This window comes from Rutidosis leptorrhynchoides, chromosome 2, assembly GCF_046630445.1.
Source record: "Rutidosis leptorrhynchoides isolate AG116_Rl617_1_P2 chromosome 2, CSIRO_AGI_Rlap_v1, whole genome shotgun sequence".
Lineage (NCBI taxonomy): Eukaryota > Viridiplantae > Streptophyta > Magnoliopsida > Asterales > Asteraceae > Rutidosis > Rutidosis leptorrhynchoides.
The window spans coordinates 321,301,192-321,318,117 of record NC_092334.1 but is presented as its reverse complement, the minus strand read 5'-3'; the positions used below and the strand labels follow the sequence as shown (position 1 = coordinate 321,318,117).

The 16,926-nt window shown below is 38.6% G+C and overlaps 1 long non-coding RNA gene across 2 annotated transcripts; it reads left to right on the top strand.

The window, feature by feature from the left end:
- The first annotated feature begins 731 nt into the window (after nt 1–731).
- Nucleotides 732–5,852, top strand: LOC139894429 (uncharacterized). 2 transcript variants are annotated; one of them, XR_011774978.1, is made up of 5 exons: nt 732–1,121; nt 1,597–1,724; nt 1,814–2,968; nt 5,344–5,473; nt 5,615–5,852. It is a non-coding gene; the product is annotated as an uncharacterized lncRNA (long non-coding RNA). The 2 variants fall into 2 exon arrangements; XR_011774977.1 differs by lacking the exons at nt 5,344–5,473; nt 5,615–5,852 and having other exon boundaries at nt 1,814–2,840; nt 2,925–3,694.
- Nucleotides 5,853–16,926: the final 11,074 nt, after the last annotated feature.

Sequence of the window (16,926 nt, the reverse complement as noted above, 5' to 3'; positions counted from 1 at the left end):
ATGGTTTAAGGGTCGGATCCTCAGAGTGTGGTTCGGGTTTCCTGCCCGAAAGCGCGTGTGTGTGTGCAAATGATGACTAGGCTTCGGTCCGGACTGATGCAAGCTTGCCTTTCAAAAAAAAGAGTGGCTAAATCAAACTTAACGTGAGTTTCATAAGACTGCTACTTATCACGACTAAAAACCATTATAAATAACACATGCGTAAACACTATCTAATTTAACTAAATTATATTATATTGGTCTCTTTACTTTCTTTTCCGTCTACCATCATCATGGTGAACACGTTCGTGAGTGACAAACAATTAAAAGTATCATAAAATCTTAAATATACAAATATTAAATCATAGAATCTAAACAAATAAAAGTATATGGGTCACATCAATTTCTTTTCCATCTACCATCATCATAGCGAAGCTAAGGGCGTGCATATTTTCTTAGAACACCCCTTATCATGATACGCTTTTATAGAAAGACTCACCGTTACGTCAACGCCATCTCAAAACTTGCTCAAAAAGACTAAAAAATACTGATTACTAGCAACAATATCTTTAGAAAACCGGGATGCATCTCTTTTCTCTTTTATTTTTTTATCTATTATAACAAAACTAAAATTACATCACTCTTATTTAAAAAAATCCTAGCTGGCAAAATCTAACCCCTTGGACAGAAAAAATCCTTTTAATCTCAGCCCTACACAATGATCCATACGTTTTTCCCTTCTGTGAAACGTCACGCACATAAGTCAATTACAAAACTATCCCTTTACGCATCTTACTTTTAAAATACACAATCAAATAATTTTTTGAAAAAAGACAGCGCTTCACGAACCATTAACGTCGAATAACTCATAATCATGATCTTTCTTGATTCTGTTAATTACACGATGATGAAGGATTCTCCAACCAAAGTTTTTTAATAATACAATTCATGCGAACGATGGAGTTATCAGAAAACCTAATTTGATCGTTTGCCCTAATTCCGATATTCATACATGTGATATTTTGCCCTAATATCGATATTCAATCATGCGATATTCAGACCTGCGATTGTTTTTCCTGAAATCTTCAAGTTGTTTGTTTCCCGACGACCCCTATTCAAAACCTCTAATAATGGAAATCAAGGTAAGTGTTATTTCTTTTTTTTTTTTTTTTTCTGTTGAAATAGGGGTTTTATTTGTTTTATTTTTTTGAATTAATTCCTCATATGTACTGTTTTCTTAAATTATTGATTGGTGAACCTACCTTGAAGCTAAAATTTGTGAAATTTAGGTTTTATAACTTTATAGGGTTTAAGTATACTATGGCTTCTTAATTACGTAGTTATTAATGATTTGAAGATTCATTCTTAAATCTATTGACAAGAATTCATCTTTATAAGTTTTTTGAAGATATGCAAGCTCTCAAGTCTTATTGTTCATTATAAAGTCAGGGTAATTAGTATATGATGTTCATATTTATAAAGTCAGGGTAATTATAACTGTATGTTATAATTTATAATGCTTGCAGTGTAAAAGTATATGATGTTCATATTTATTGAAAGATGATGAATGATATCTATTTATAACAGTTTGACATATACGTATTTATTTACAAACAGATTGGCTAAATGAGAAGGATCAGCTACATATTGAAATGAAAGGTGTAACTGTTTATCAACGAATGCGTGAAGCTGTTATTATGTTTCCCTCGCATACAATTTTGAAAGGCATTAACCTGGTGTAGTAGGTTTGCATAATATCATAAACATATCTGGATTTGTTTGATTCCAATTGTATCTTAGCTTTTGCTATTTTTTTGGCCAAAATGAAAATTAGTTATGAAGTTGCTTAATGGGTTTAAGGCATTATACAAGGATGGAAGTGATTCGGGTGAAAAAAGCGCATTCGTGCATGGTGTGATCGAGTCCTATATCCCGGTAACCGCCTACATTCTTTGAACATATGCAATTTAAAAAGTCATTTAGCTTCTTAGATTTTTCAAGGTAAATTATAACCGTCTCACATATATTAGTTACAGTTACATGAATGCCAAAAGTGTTAAGTTGAGTATTTAATATGGGATAGTTGTGATTATACTTGATAAATATGGGATACTTGTGCATATATCTCGGTTAAGTTAAAGGTAAATTAGCGAAATCAAGATAAGTATTTAAAAAACAATGTAGATGTAATATAATAAGTGGTCCAAAAGTATTCCCTAATTAGGGAAATTAAGATGAGTATTTAAGTAAATCAGGGTAGTTTTTGGGTTTTTTCTTCATCATGATTATCTTCAAACTGATTTCAATGGAAAATCAAAAACCCTAATTAGGGAAGTCAAGGTGAGTATTTAGGTAAATAAGGGTAGTTTTTGGATTTTTTTTGTCATCTTCATGATTATCTTCAAACTGTGGCGGTCATGATGAATACATGATTCTGAAGTATGGTATGTAACTGGCCCATTTTATAATCACTTTGTGTTTGAGCGAATGCTAGACCACATACGTTGAATTTTGGGTCAGCTATGTCGATGTACTCACACTAAGTCATTCATTCCTATCATATATGTTCTTCTACAGGAGGTTACGGTATGTAAGAGTTTTATATTGAAGTATTACCTTTTTTCCTTTACTGTGAGCATCATTAGAGCTTAAGCTTTTATGCTTGTTAGGTCAGGTTATTGGGATATGTGGTCCTTAAGCTTTCTTAAGAAAGTATTCTTAAAACAGAATAATGATTGATGTATAGCAAAAAGCTGATGTTGGGTGTTCGACGTGGATAGCACATTTTGCGTGGATGAATGACTTTAGTTGATGAACTTGCCGAGTTTTGTGGATCTGGTAAATACGTTAAAAATGGGCCGGTAGGTTAAATGGTGTTTGTGGTTAGTTTAAAAATGGTTTCACTTTCAATAAATGCTCATGTCAGTTTAATCTTCTTTCTGCAGAGCAATGGGTGGTTCAGCACCTTCTGAGGAAGTGTATTTACCAGGTAGACAAATTATTTTTCAAACCTTCAAGGACTTTCTTGTTCAGAAAAATCCCCCAGGTTATGATGGTGTTTAGTTGCAACATATTCAATATCAAGCATCGTTATTTGTTTTTCAAGCTTCCCAACTCAAATGTGTGTGGTTTTTACTGAACTTGTATTCAATTTATTAGTTGATCCATATTGTTTAATTCTACAATCAGCATCAAAATTCAAAATGTTGGTATATGAATGAATCCCTTTTCAAATTTTTGTTTATGGCTTACGTCCATGTCCATTCGTGAGAGAATTATTTAGGCAAGTATATACGTTGATTAGTACAAATAGATTGATTGTTATTTATTACTCCGTATATATAACTAGAAAGAGGCCCAGTCGCGCTTCGCTGCGGATTTTGTGCTTTTCTTGAAACTTCTACACGATTACAATGTGATATGATACAAAATTCAGTCATTTACCATTTATATGTGCTGATGTTGTACCATTCACCTCTTCTCCTCTTATTATTGTAGCTGCACCCAAAAAAAGTAATACGGAGTAACCATTAGTCTCAGCCTTCAAATCACAAACATCATATAGTATCCAAAGCTTTTGATAGCATACAATGTCGAGTTTCAATAAAATAAAACTATAGGTACAATACAAATACAATCCAATAATACTAACCACACTTTATCAACTTTTCCTAGACAGCTCCTTCATAATTACCTTTGCTTCTTATTACTGAATAGCAACTCAATCATATGAAAAGAGAGAATATTTTTATTACAATAACAATACAAAATGTGACCCTTAGTAACTCACTATATATATAAAATCAAATAGACTTTAAAAATTAACCATTCAATAGGGGGAAAGAGTCAGTTAGTTTACATGGGCAAAAGTCATCAAAGGTGTTTAGTTTAATGTATACAACCTTTTAACTTTCTTTATTCATTTACACTGTGAATATGAATATGTATATGAAAATGAACAAACAGAAGTTGTAGGTCAGCCCTACAAATTTCAGAATATTTACCTTCTCGACCATTTGCATTAGTGTAATAGCCAAGTAGCATGTTATCACATAACATAACGTAAGTAGGTAAGAAACTCCCTTTACTCAAACATTCATGCCTGCATTTTGCAGCTTTTTACTGCTGCAGTGCTACCCCAAAGGTTTGTTTCAATAACATTGGGCTATGGCTTTGAAATTTTTGAATTTATCGTTCTCATTCTAGCTTGTTCCCGCAGCTAAAACAAAAATCTTTTGAAATTACTACACTCTGAATAAAATAATTCAGCTATAACTTTCACACCATATCAATTACAAAGTGGCATAAGAAAACACAGTGCAAAATTTTGTTGTTCTATTCTTGTATTCAACCACCACAATTCAACAAAGATTAACCTTCCCGTTTTCCCACCCATTTTCCATCGTTATCCCCACCCACAAACCCCCTCTTTTTTTTTTCTTCAACATTCCTTTCCACTTTTTTTCCACTCCCCATCTTTCATGGTTACTCACCACTCCCTTTTCATTTTCCCCTTTTTCCTCGCCCTTTTCCATGATTATGACCACTAACAAACCCACTTTCCTTTTTCGAGCACATGAATTCGAAACAAATTTACAAATTGCAAATACTAAATCAAAAACCTAACATTTTTTGATGATTACGGATTCCAAATTTAACATGCCTGCACGGCTGAAGCCATGACCACCATCAAAACACTATAAATGAGTTCCCCAAATCATCACAAAAAAATAGGAACAATAACGATAAACAAAAACTTACACTGAGATATCGAATCGCACATGGGGTGGATGTGATAGCGGCGACGACAGCAGCAAGAGTCGGAATACCCCAACTTTCAATGACGATCCAAGAAACCAAAAACGTATGTGAAGGAAAAGGGTAAAATCGAAGGATTTAACCCTAACACATCTGTATAATCGATCCCATAAACGAAGGAAAAAACCCCAATCGATGAGACACAAAAAGAGGGAAACCCTAATTGCATGAACGGAGAGAAAGGGAGCGGTGAGGTTGTAGTGAAACATAGAGTAGGTGAATGTTTGATGGAGGTGGATACTCCTCATTATTTTTTATGATAGAGATAAAGGGTTAGTGGATGTTTGATGTGGTCACGTGGTGTCTGCTGACACTGTTTAGGAATAGTAGAAAACGACGAATATTTTGGTAGCCTTTTCCAGCTTTTACCAAACAAAACGACAACCCCTGGTGGGCTGATATACCTTATGTAAATATATTGTAACTGTAAATAACGAATTACAAATATAAGTTGTGAATGCAAGTGACCTAACATGATCACATATATATTGTTATTTATTACTCCGTATATATTGTTGTTCGTTGCTTATGTTTTTTGTTCTGCAGGTTGCAGCGCAGCAGGGTACTTATCTTGCTGATTGTTTTAACTGACTGGAATAAGAATTATAAAGATCAGAAGGTCCAAATGTCCAATACGTTTAAGAGAATCTGGAAGCCATTGGTTTCGTCCTTTCAGGTACACCTTGAAACTTCAAAAAAAAAAGTGTTACAACCCTGGGAATAATTTGTTAATCAAATGAATACATGATCAAAATTTGGTGATGTTCACGTGATCAAATGATGCCTGATCAATAACCTATGTAATTGTTATATGTAGGTACCAACGTTGTGGTTATATGCTATTTTTACTTCACTAGGTTAGTGGTTTATGCTTAGAACTATTGAGACGTCGTCGTACAAGTATCTGTGAACCATTGTGGTGGCTGCTGAGTTTGAGAGCTACTCTTGCTTTTTATGTGTTTACCGGGTATCATTTTAGTCAAGAGGCACACACCCATATTTTGATGATGTTGTCGTATAAGTGATACTTTAGTTAGGATGTATGTGGTCTTCAACTAGAACAATGATGTTTGTCTATAAAAACCATCATATAATCATATGAATTGATTTATTTTTAGTGTATATTTTACTCATATACTACAATATATATTTATTTAGTTGATTACGTTTCATTGTTTGTGTATATATTTATGTGTAAGTCCCGCGAATTCGCGGGTTATAAATCAGTTGACTATTAAATTTAAACTAACTATGTGTGATGCCCCGTACAAAACCATCGTGTACGAATCATCAATAACAGGATCATTACAAGGTTAAGTACTATATGCGATTTCAAAAAGAGTTTGCATTCAATAATAAAGTGATGTCTAAACCAACATCGAATGTTTTACAATCCAAAAGCATGCTTCACTAAGTAGAAGCAAATAATAAGTGTATGTGACCACAACGGTCGTTACAAGTCATAGTTCAAAAGTACGAATGTTTGAATGCAAAATAAAGTAGTTCATGCGATAGCAACTCTAAGCAGCGGGTGTCTATGGCACGACTAGTACACAGCGGAAGCTAACCTCAAGCACCTGAGAAAAACATGCTTGAAAACGTCAACACAAAGGTTGGTGAGCTATAGTTTAAGTATAACAGTATGTAAGGTAGGCCACGAGATTTCAGTGCTACAAAGAGCGTTTCAAAACAGTATGATAAAGTATATGTTAACCGTGGGCACTTGGTAACTAACTTAACGTTTACACCCCCTGAAAGTACACTTGGCAAGTGCGTATGTCTACGAAGTATTAAACACTCGTTAAATGCTAGCGCTACTAGCCCGAGTGGGGATGTCAAACCCTATGGATCTATATCTAAGATTCGCGTTCACGGTTCAAAAATCAATGATTAAACGTTACCGAGCTAAAGGGAATGTTTATGCCGTTGTATAACCCACACATATATAAGTTTAAGTACTCGTGCCTAGTATGTAAAACATAAAATCCGCATGTATTCTCAGTTCCCAAAATAAGTTAAAGTAAAAAGGGAATGCTGTAACTCACAATGATAATGTAGTCGTAAAGTCGGTTCTGAAAAGGTGTGCAAGTAATCGGTCCGAAGGTCCTCAACCTAAGGCAAATAGTACTAAGTCAGTAAATCGTCTTAATAGGTTTAAAAGTATGTATTTAAGGTCATAAAGGTCATCATCATTCATCATCAAGCAAAAGGCGTAAAGTAGGTTTCGTTTATGAAAGTAGTTTAAAACAAAGGCTGACTTCGATCAGTCACCACCGCCTCTACCCTTACTGAATTAAGGTGAGACCACTGGCCATGGCTCCGTATATGAGTCCCTTAAGTGTGGTAAAATTTAAAGAATCAAACTCGTCTTCGTTTGACCGTGGCGACGGTCTAAGTGCGAGTAGGTCAGAAATTTCTGCACAACGTTAAAGGACATAGTGACGATCGGAGGGCCATAAATCCTAAACCGTAACTCGGATTAAGACGAGTCCTATATGAAAAGTTATCTACTCGAAAAGATCTATTTGAAAATCATAATCACAACAGCCCAGGTCTACTGGTCTATTACAGAATCACCAAAACAGTAGGTATAAAACAGAAAGCAGTAAAATATGGGTTCCGGTGCTCGATGCTTATCACGGTTCTCATCCTTGATGCATATAGCTTCAAGTGTACAACTCATTGATGTGTTTGCATCATTTTCACCAAAGTTTGACCATCATAACCCAAGTGCAAGTCTAAGACATGAAGCACAACTCACTTAAGTGTTGCAAGTGTTTTGATGAACCAAAGTTACATCAAAGTCTTAGATCTAACACATACATGAACTTTAAAGCTAATAACAAGTTACAAACTTGAAAGTAAACTAACTAATCAAGATCTTAGGATGTAGAACATAGTTCTTAGTTAGATCTTGAAGATCCAAGACCCAAAAGTCTAGATCAAGCATAAGTATACAAAGTTATATTTAAAGAAAACTTATTTACATGTTCTTGAACTTTTAAGTTATCTTTAAGTTCCAAGAGATATGAGATCAAGACTAACTTGTAGTACTTGACCAACAACAACCAAATTCATAAAATTAAAGTGCAAGTAAAACTAAATAAACAAGTAAAATGTTCATGGTTGTTCATACTTTTAAAGATTCAACCAAGGTTTGATCTTTAAGTAAAGTAAACTTTAAGTTTACTTCAAGAACTACAAGTATGAGTTACAACACAAGAACTTCCTTTCTTTGAAACAATAAAAGTAGAATCATAAACTAGTAAGTTTATGTTCTTGTATTCTTGATAAATACAAGATATTATAAAGAATCAAACTAGTAAGTTTGATTCTTGAAAGCTAGTAATTAAGTAACAAGCAACTACAAAGTAAGTAATTAATAACAACTAGTAAGTAACTAACAAGACAAGTATCAAACAACAACAAATGATGATGATGATTAAGAGTGCTTTAGGTTCGGTTTTGTAAGAAAAGAAAAGGAAGAAAAGAAGTTCATAATGCTTACAATCTAGAGAGAAAAAGAGAGGAAAAGTTGAGAGGATTTTGTGTGTGTTTGAAAGAGAGTAAACAAGTGAGCAAGTAGCAAGTAAAAAAAAAAAGATTTGAATCCCTTGTAACCTCCCCTAGGTCACGGCTTCCAGCAGAAAAAAGGAAGGGAATGAGTTGTTTTATGGTTACAAGCATGTAGTTGTCCTTAAAGGTGGTTAAAATGGGTGCATGCATGGGGAGAACAACTAACTAGATTCCAATAAGTCTTAAACTAATTAGTTTCCATCTAATTGATACTTACAAGTGTTAGTGGGCTAACTAAGTCCACTTAAAATGTAGGGTGGGCTTCTAAAGTCCAATAATACAAGTAAAGGCCCAAGTTCAAATAAAAGCCCAAGTATGTATGTAATTAACAAGTTAATCCAATTAAAAGCCCAAGTAACTAACTAACAACTTTAGTTAATTAAAATGATTAATAAACTTAATCATGAATGCAAATAATATCTAAAAATATTATTCGTGAAAGTTCCGGGTGTCACAAAGACGTTTCGGGCAATTAAAGTCAAGTACGTTAAGTCATGGCAACCTATAAATGTAATGACATACATTCGTTTTATCACACGTATTAATAATAGTAATTATTAATAAATAAATGTTGGAAAATCCAGGGTCGTTACATTACCCACCTGTTAAAGAAAATTTCGTCTCGAAATTTAAGCTGAGGTAGATGGAGGAGTCGGGAAAAGGTGAGGATACTTTCGCATCATTTGATCCTCTCGCTCCCAAGTAAATTCAGGTCCTCGTTTAGGATTCCATCGTACTCGTACAATCGGAATCTTGTTGCGTTTCAAAGTTTTGATCTCACGATCCATAATCTCAACTGGTTCTTCCACAAAGTGGAGTTTGTCATCAATTGTAAGTTCCTCAAGTGGTATGATAAGTTCAGGTGCAGCAAGACACTTCTTTAAGTTCGACATGTGGAAGGTAGGATGAACTGAGCTCAATTGTGCTGGTAGATCCAGACGGTAAGCAACGGGTCCAACACGTTCCAAGATTTCAAAAGGACCAATGTATCGTGGGTTTAACTTTCCACGTTTTCCAAAATGAATCACACCCTTCCAAGGTGCAACCTTCAACATTACACGATCACCAACGTTGAATTCAAAGTCTTTACGTTTAAGATCGGCATAACTCTTTTGGCGGTCACGAGCAGTCTTAAGTCTAGCTTGAATCTGAGCAATCTTTTCCGTTGTTTCGTGGACTACCTCGGGTCCGGTGATTTGCTTTTCGCCTACATCGGCCCAACAAATAGGAGATCGGCACTTGCGGCCATACAATGCTTCAAAAGGTGCAGCATTAATGCTAGAGTGATAACTGTTGTTGTACGAGAATTCGGCTAGTGGCAAATGTCTTTCCCAGGCCTTTCCAAAATCAATGACACATGCACGTAACATGTCCTCCAAGGTCTGAATCGTTTGTTCACTTTGCCCGTCGGTCTGAGGGTGATAAGCAGTACTCATGTCAAGACGGGTTCCCATGGCTTCTTGCAAAGAACGCCAAAATCTAGAGGCAAAACGGGGATCGCGATCGGAGATGATCGATAAAGGTACACCGTGTCGTGATACAACCTCCTTAATGTATAGTTGAGCAAGTCTTTCCATTGTATCAGTTTCCTTCATCGCTAGGAAGTGTGCAGATTTGGTGAGGCGGTCAACAATAACCCAAATAGTATCGTATCCGCCCACCGTCTTCGGCAGCTTAGTAATGAAATCCATTGTGATCCTTTCCCACTTCCATTGTGGGATTTCCGGTTGCTGAAGTAAACCAGAAGGTCTCTGGTGCTCGGCTTTAACCTTCGAGCAAGTCAAACACTTACCAACATAAGTCGCAACGTCCTTCTTAAGATTTAGCCACCAATACTGTTCTTTAAGGTCGTGGTACATTTTGCCCGCTCCAGGATGAATATAATATCTCGACTTGTGGGTTTCATCAAGTATAAGGTTCAGTAGATCTCCATAACAAGGTACCCAAATTCTTTCGGCATAACATCGGAGTCCAGACTCCCTAACCTCGAATCGAGAGACAAGTATGTTCAAATGTTCGTAAGATATATTCTCCTCCTTGAGAGCCTCATCTTGGGCTACTCTGATCTGGCTGTTGAGGTTCGAATGAATGGTGATGTTCAGAGCCTTAACACGAAGGGGTACCGTCCTCTCCTTTCGGCTTAAAGCGTCAGCTACAACATTGGCCTTGCCAGGATGATAGCGAAGTTTACAATCGTAGTCGTTGAGCGTCTCGATCCATCGACGCTGTCTCATATTCAGTTGCTTCTGATCGAAGATGTGATGGAGACTCTTGTGATCGGTGAAGATAGTGCTCTTAGTTCCATACAAATAGTGTCTCCACAATTTAAGCGCAAAGACAACGGCTCCAAGTTCAAGATCGTGAGTAGTGTAGTTTCGTTCGTGAATCTTCAATTGGCGGGAGGCATAGGCAATAACCTTTGATCGTTGCATCAGTACACAACCAAAACCATTCTTCGAAGCATCGCAATAAACAATGAAATCGTCACTGCCTTCGGGAAGTGATAGGATAGGTGCGGTGGTTAACTTCTTCTTCAAAGTTTGGAATGCTGATTCGTGTGCGGGTTCCCAAATGAACTTCTTGCCCTTGTGAGTCAGCGCGGTCAAAGGACGCGCAATCAGAGAAAATCCTTCAATGAACCTTCGGTAGTAACTGGCGAGACCTAGGAATTGGCGAATATGCGTTGGAGTAGTGGGGGTCTTCCACTTGCTGATGGCTTCAATCTTAGCGGGATCAACTTTGATACCCTGGTCACTCACAACATGACCTAGAAATTGTACTTCCTTCAACCAAAATTCACACTTGGAGAATTTGGCGTAAAGTTGCTCGTGTCTCAAGAGTTCAAGTACTAGTCGGAGGTGTTGCTCATGTTCTTCTTCGCTCTTAGAGTAGATGAGGATATCATCTATGAAGACGATAACAAACTTATCCAAGTACGGCTTGCAGACATGATTCATGAGATCCATGAACACGGCAGGTGCATTTGTTAAACCGAATGGCATCATGAGAAACTCATAATGACCATAACGGGTCCTGAATGCAGTCTTCATCACGTCACTTTCCTTCACCCTCAACTGGTAATATCCGGATCGCAAATCGATCTTTGAGTAGACACTCGATCCTTGTAGTTGATCAAAGATATCGTCAATTCGTGGAAGAGGATACCGATTCTTGATAGTCAATTTGTTGAGTTCACGGTAGTCGATACACATACGGAAGGATCCATCCTTCTTCTTCACAAACAACACAGGTGCGCCCCAAGGCGAGAAACTTGGTTGGATAAATCCTCGATCAAGTAGTTCTTGTAGTTGGCTCTGTAATTCTTGCATCTCGGAAGGTGCGAGTCTATAAGGTGAGCGAGCTACAGGCGCTGCTCCTGGCACTAAATCAATCTGAAACTCTACGGCTCTCTGCGGCGGTAATCTAGGTAATTCCTCTAGGAAGACATCGGAAAATTCGTTCACAATTCGAACATCGTTCACGCTCTTCACCTCGGTTTCTACCGCTTTCACATGTTCTTGGACAGCAAAACGTCCCTTCTTCATAATCTTTTGCGCTTTCACGCAACTAATGAGGTTCAATTTCGAGGTACATCTCTCTCCATAGATAACCAGTGGTTCGCCATCTCCTTGTGGTATGCGAAGTGTTTTATCTCCACATATAATATCAGCCCTTATCTTGCTCAACCAATCCATACCGACGATCACGTCAAAACTTCCCAGTTTGTTAGGTATCAAATCAATTTCGAAATCTGCACCAGCTATGTTGATAATAGCTCCACGACTAATATGGTCAACTTTTTCAAGTTTTCCATTGGCGACCTCGACAAGCATACTCTCTTTTAACGGGACTAATGACCAATTAATCTTATCGCAAAAATGTCTACATACATAACTTCTATCCGCACCAGTATCAAACAAGACAGAAGCTAAAAGATTGTTGATTGTGAATATACCTGTTACCAAGTCGGGGTTATCGCGTACATCCCTTGCATTAACATTAAAAGCTCGTCCACGGGGAGGTCCGCCGTATTTTCGCTTGTTTGGGCACGCATTTCTGAAATGGCCCGTTTGCCCGCATTCGTAGCACTTCTTCGGCCCATTGGTGTCTAGCTTCCCATACAAAGTGGTGACCTTGCAGTCCTTTCCGATATGCCCAGACCGTTGGCACTTCTCACAGACAACATTGCAATACCCAGTGTGGTGTTTGTAACACCTCTGGCATTGTGGTAAGGTTCCTTTGTAGTTCGGGTTGGTGTTGGTGTTGTTGTTGGGATTAGGGTTTCCACCATTGTTGTGCCTCTTGGCGGGGGTTTGATCGTAGTTTCTCCCCCTGTTGTTGTTGTTGTTGTTGTTGTTGTTGTTGTTGTTGTTGTTGTTGTTGTTGTTGTTGTTGTTGTTGTTGTGGTTGTTGTTATTATTATCCCACTTTCGCTTGTCACTACTACCCGCTTCAGACTTAGCCTTCTCTGGTTCATCGATGAGAATCTGATTCATGAGTGTATGCGCCATGCGCATTGCTTCAGGAACATTCGGTGGTTTGGACGAGGTGACGTTTCCTTTGATGGACTTAGGGAGTCCCCAGAAGTATCTCTCCATACGCTTGAATTTCGGGGTGACCATGGTCGGACACATAAGAGCTAGTTCCAAAAATCTCCTGTTGTAACCATCAAAGTCGTTCCCAACGGCCTTTAACTGCATGAATTCCATTTCCATCTTCTGAATTTCGGTTCTCGGACAATACTCATCAATCATAGCCGCCTTGAATTCCTTCCATGGCGTAGCATACGCCTCATCAATGCCTTTCGCTTGAGCTAACGTGTTCCACCACGTTAGTGCACCGTCAGATAGCGTGCACGAAGCAAACTTGGTCTTATTATCCTCCGAACAGTTGCTAACTCGGAATACTGATTCAAGTTTCTCGAACCATCTGGTGAGACCAACCGGTCCTTCGGTTCCACTGAAGTTATGTGGTTTGCAGCTCTGGAATTCCTTGTAAGTACACCCATTTCGAACGGGTGGAATAACTGGTGGTGGTGGTGGTGGAGCTTGGAGGTTTCTTTCGGCTAGGGCTGCGGCTACGCGTTCTTGGATCATCTCTTCAATTTGAGCAGCAGTAGGCGTGGATCGACCGTTAGTCATGATGTTCTAAACAAAAATTTTGACTCAAGTCAAAATCCAGTATGCAAGTAGTAATAATACAGTATATAGTACCCAACATGGAATCAAAACATCACATGTTATTAAATAACGCATCTAGGTACAAATACCACAGAATCATCGTACAGTAATGTAAATAGAACGTCGTGCAAGAATTAAATAACGCAAAGTTCCATTAATAATAATAAGTTCCATACATCTGAATAAGTCCGTACAATACATAAATAATACAAGAAGCTACAACTAGATTATATCATGAAATCTAATACAAAAGTCCTACGGTGAAGGTGGGTGAAGGATGTCTAAAACCTGAGCCAACTTCTCCTCGAGCTCAGTAACCCGAGCTCGGAGGGTTCCCACCTCCCTTGTCAATTCCTCGACAGTGGGAGATGGTGGGGCAGGTGGTGCTGGTGGTGCAGATGGGGCCGGTGGAGCGGATGGTGCTGGTGCTGCCGATGGTGCGGGTGGAGCAGCCCTCACGAAACGAGGTTCAGATGTCCCGGCTCCAGAAATAGTCAGCACGTAACGAGGTGCCTTACGTATCTGTGGGTCGGCAGGGTACGGCACAAGCCGCTTTCGGGCAGTAACCCTCCGACGCCGACCAAAAGCGTCAGTGAAAGCACGACCTCCATTCACCCCTGGAATGACGGTGCCGTCAGGACGGTACCGCTTCTTCGGCGGGGTGGAGGGTGCCTGTATAGGTACGTCATCAAGGTTCTCTTCGTCGGAGTCACTGGAGTCATCTGTAGAGGAGTCATCGGATGAAGGATCATCAGAATCATGTGGTGGTGACACGGGTGGCTGAACTGGTAGTCCGAAGGCGGCCAACATCTCTCTGTGTCTGCCTGACGGAATCGGCACTAAACGTCCGTCGGGAGTGCGTCGGCAAGGCGTGCGCATATGGTTATGAAATGGCCCTTCCCCGAACTCCGCGGGAATCTCAATCCCACCGATGCTGGGCTGTGACCCCGATGGTCCGGGAGCAGACGGAGCTGGAATCTCCGTAGGGCCTACGTGTCCATCGGAAGCAGCCACTGGGGCAGGTGTACTACTACTGGCTCCGGAAGTAGAAGCGCCGGGATCACTAATGGGTAGTGGGACCGGTGTATCGGCAGCAGCAGCAGGTGGGGCGACGGGGTCTGAGTCTGAACTGCCCAAAACGCTAGCAGGTGGTACATCCGACATCTGAACAAGGAAAATAAATTTTCCATGTCAGTAAGTCATAAAGCAAGCACATATTAGGCCAACAGTTTAAATCATGTATAACAATAAGTAGCATGGCAATAATAACGAATCGTTCAGAAGTAGCATGCAATCGAAAGCAAGTAATATCATGCAGTAGTGAAATCATGTAATAGCATACGGCATATAGCAGTAACAGTAAGCAGCAGCATGCAGTAAGTTCAGCGGAAACAAGTAAACTAGCAAGTTGTAGATTAGTCCTATTAGTGAATCCTACTCGGGTCGGTCTTAGACTCACTAATGCAACCTAATTCCCTACAACCAATGCTCTGATACCAAATGTGATGCCCCGTACAAAACCATCGTGTACGAATCATCAACAACAGGATCATTACAAGGTTAAGTACTATATGCGATTTCAAAAAGAGTTTGCATTCAATAATAAAGTGATGTCTAAACCAACATCGAATGTTTTACAATCCAAAAGCATGCTTCACTAAGTAGAAGCAAATAATAAGTGTATGTGACCACAACGGTCGTTACAAGTCATAGTTCAAAAGTACGAATGTTTGAATGCAAAATAAAGTAGTTCATGCGATAGCAACTCTAAGCAGCGGGTGTCTATGGCACGACTAGTACACAGCGGAAGCTAACCTCAAGCACCTGAGAAAAACATGCTTGAAAACGTCAACACAAAGGTTGGTGAGCTATAGTTTAAGTATAACAGTATGTAAGGTAGGCCACGAGATTTCAGTGCTACAAAGAGCGTTTCAAAACAGTATGATAAAGTATATGTTAACCGTGGGCACTTGGTAACTAACTTAACGTTTACACCCCCTGAAAGTACACTTGGCAAGTGCGTATATCTACGAAGTATTAAACACTCGTTAAATGCTAGCGCTACTAGCCCGAGTGGGGATGTCAAACCCTATGGATCCATATCTAAGATTCGCGTTCACGGTTCAAAAATCAATGATTAAACGTTACCGAGCTAAAGGGAATGTTTATGCCGTTGTATAACCCACACATATATAAGTTTAAGTACTCGTGCCTAGTATGTAAAACATAAAATCCGCATGTATTCTCAGTTCCCAAAATAAGTTAAAGTAAAAAGGGAATGCTATAACTCACAATGATAATGTAGTCGTAAAGTCGGTTCGGAAAAGGTGTGCAAGTAATCGGTCCGAAGGTCCTCAACCTAAGGCAAATAGTACTAAGTCAGTAAATCGTCTTAATAGGTTTAAAAGTATGTATTTAAGGTCATAAAGGTCATCATCATTCATCATCAAGCAAAAGGCGTAAAGTAGATTTCGTTTATGAAAGTAGTTTAAAACAAAGGCTGACTTCGATCAGTCACCACCGCCTCTACCCTTACTGAATTAAGGTGAGACCAGTGGCCATGGCTCCGTATATGAGTCCCTTAAGTGTGGTAAAATTTAAAGAAGCAAACTCGTCTTCGTTTGACCGTGGCGACGGTCTAAGTGCGAGTAGGTCAGAAATTTCTGCACAACGTTAAAGGACATAGTGACGATCGGAGGGCCATAAATCCTAAACCGTAACTCGGATTAAGACGAGTCCTATATGAAAAGTTATCTACTCGAAAAGATCTATTTGAAAATCATAATCACAACAGCCCAGGTCTACTGGTCTGTTACAGAATCACCAAAACAGTAGGTATAAAACAGAAAGCAGTAAAATATGGGTTCCGGTGCTCGATGCTTATCACGGTTCTCATCCTTGATCCATATAGCTTCAAGTGTACAACTCATTGATGTGTTTGCATCATTTTCACTAAAGTTTGACCATCATAACCCAAGTGCAAGTCTAAGACATGAAGCACAACTCACTTAAGTGTTGCAAGTGTTTTGATGAACCAAAGTTACATCAAAGTCTTAGATCTAACACATACATGAACTTTAAAGCTAATAACAAGTTACAAACTTGAAAGTAAACTAACTAATCAAGATCTTAGGATGTAGAACATAGTTCTTAGTTAGATCTTGAAGATCCAAGACCCAAAAGTCTAGATCAAGCATAAGTATACAAAGTTATATTTAAAGAAAATTTATTTACATGTTCTTGAACTTTTAAGTTATCTTTAAGTTCCAAGAGATATGAGATCAAGACTAACTTGTAGTACTTGACCAACAACAACCAAAATCATAAAATTAAAGTGCAAGTAAAACTAAATAAACAAGTAAAATGTTCATGG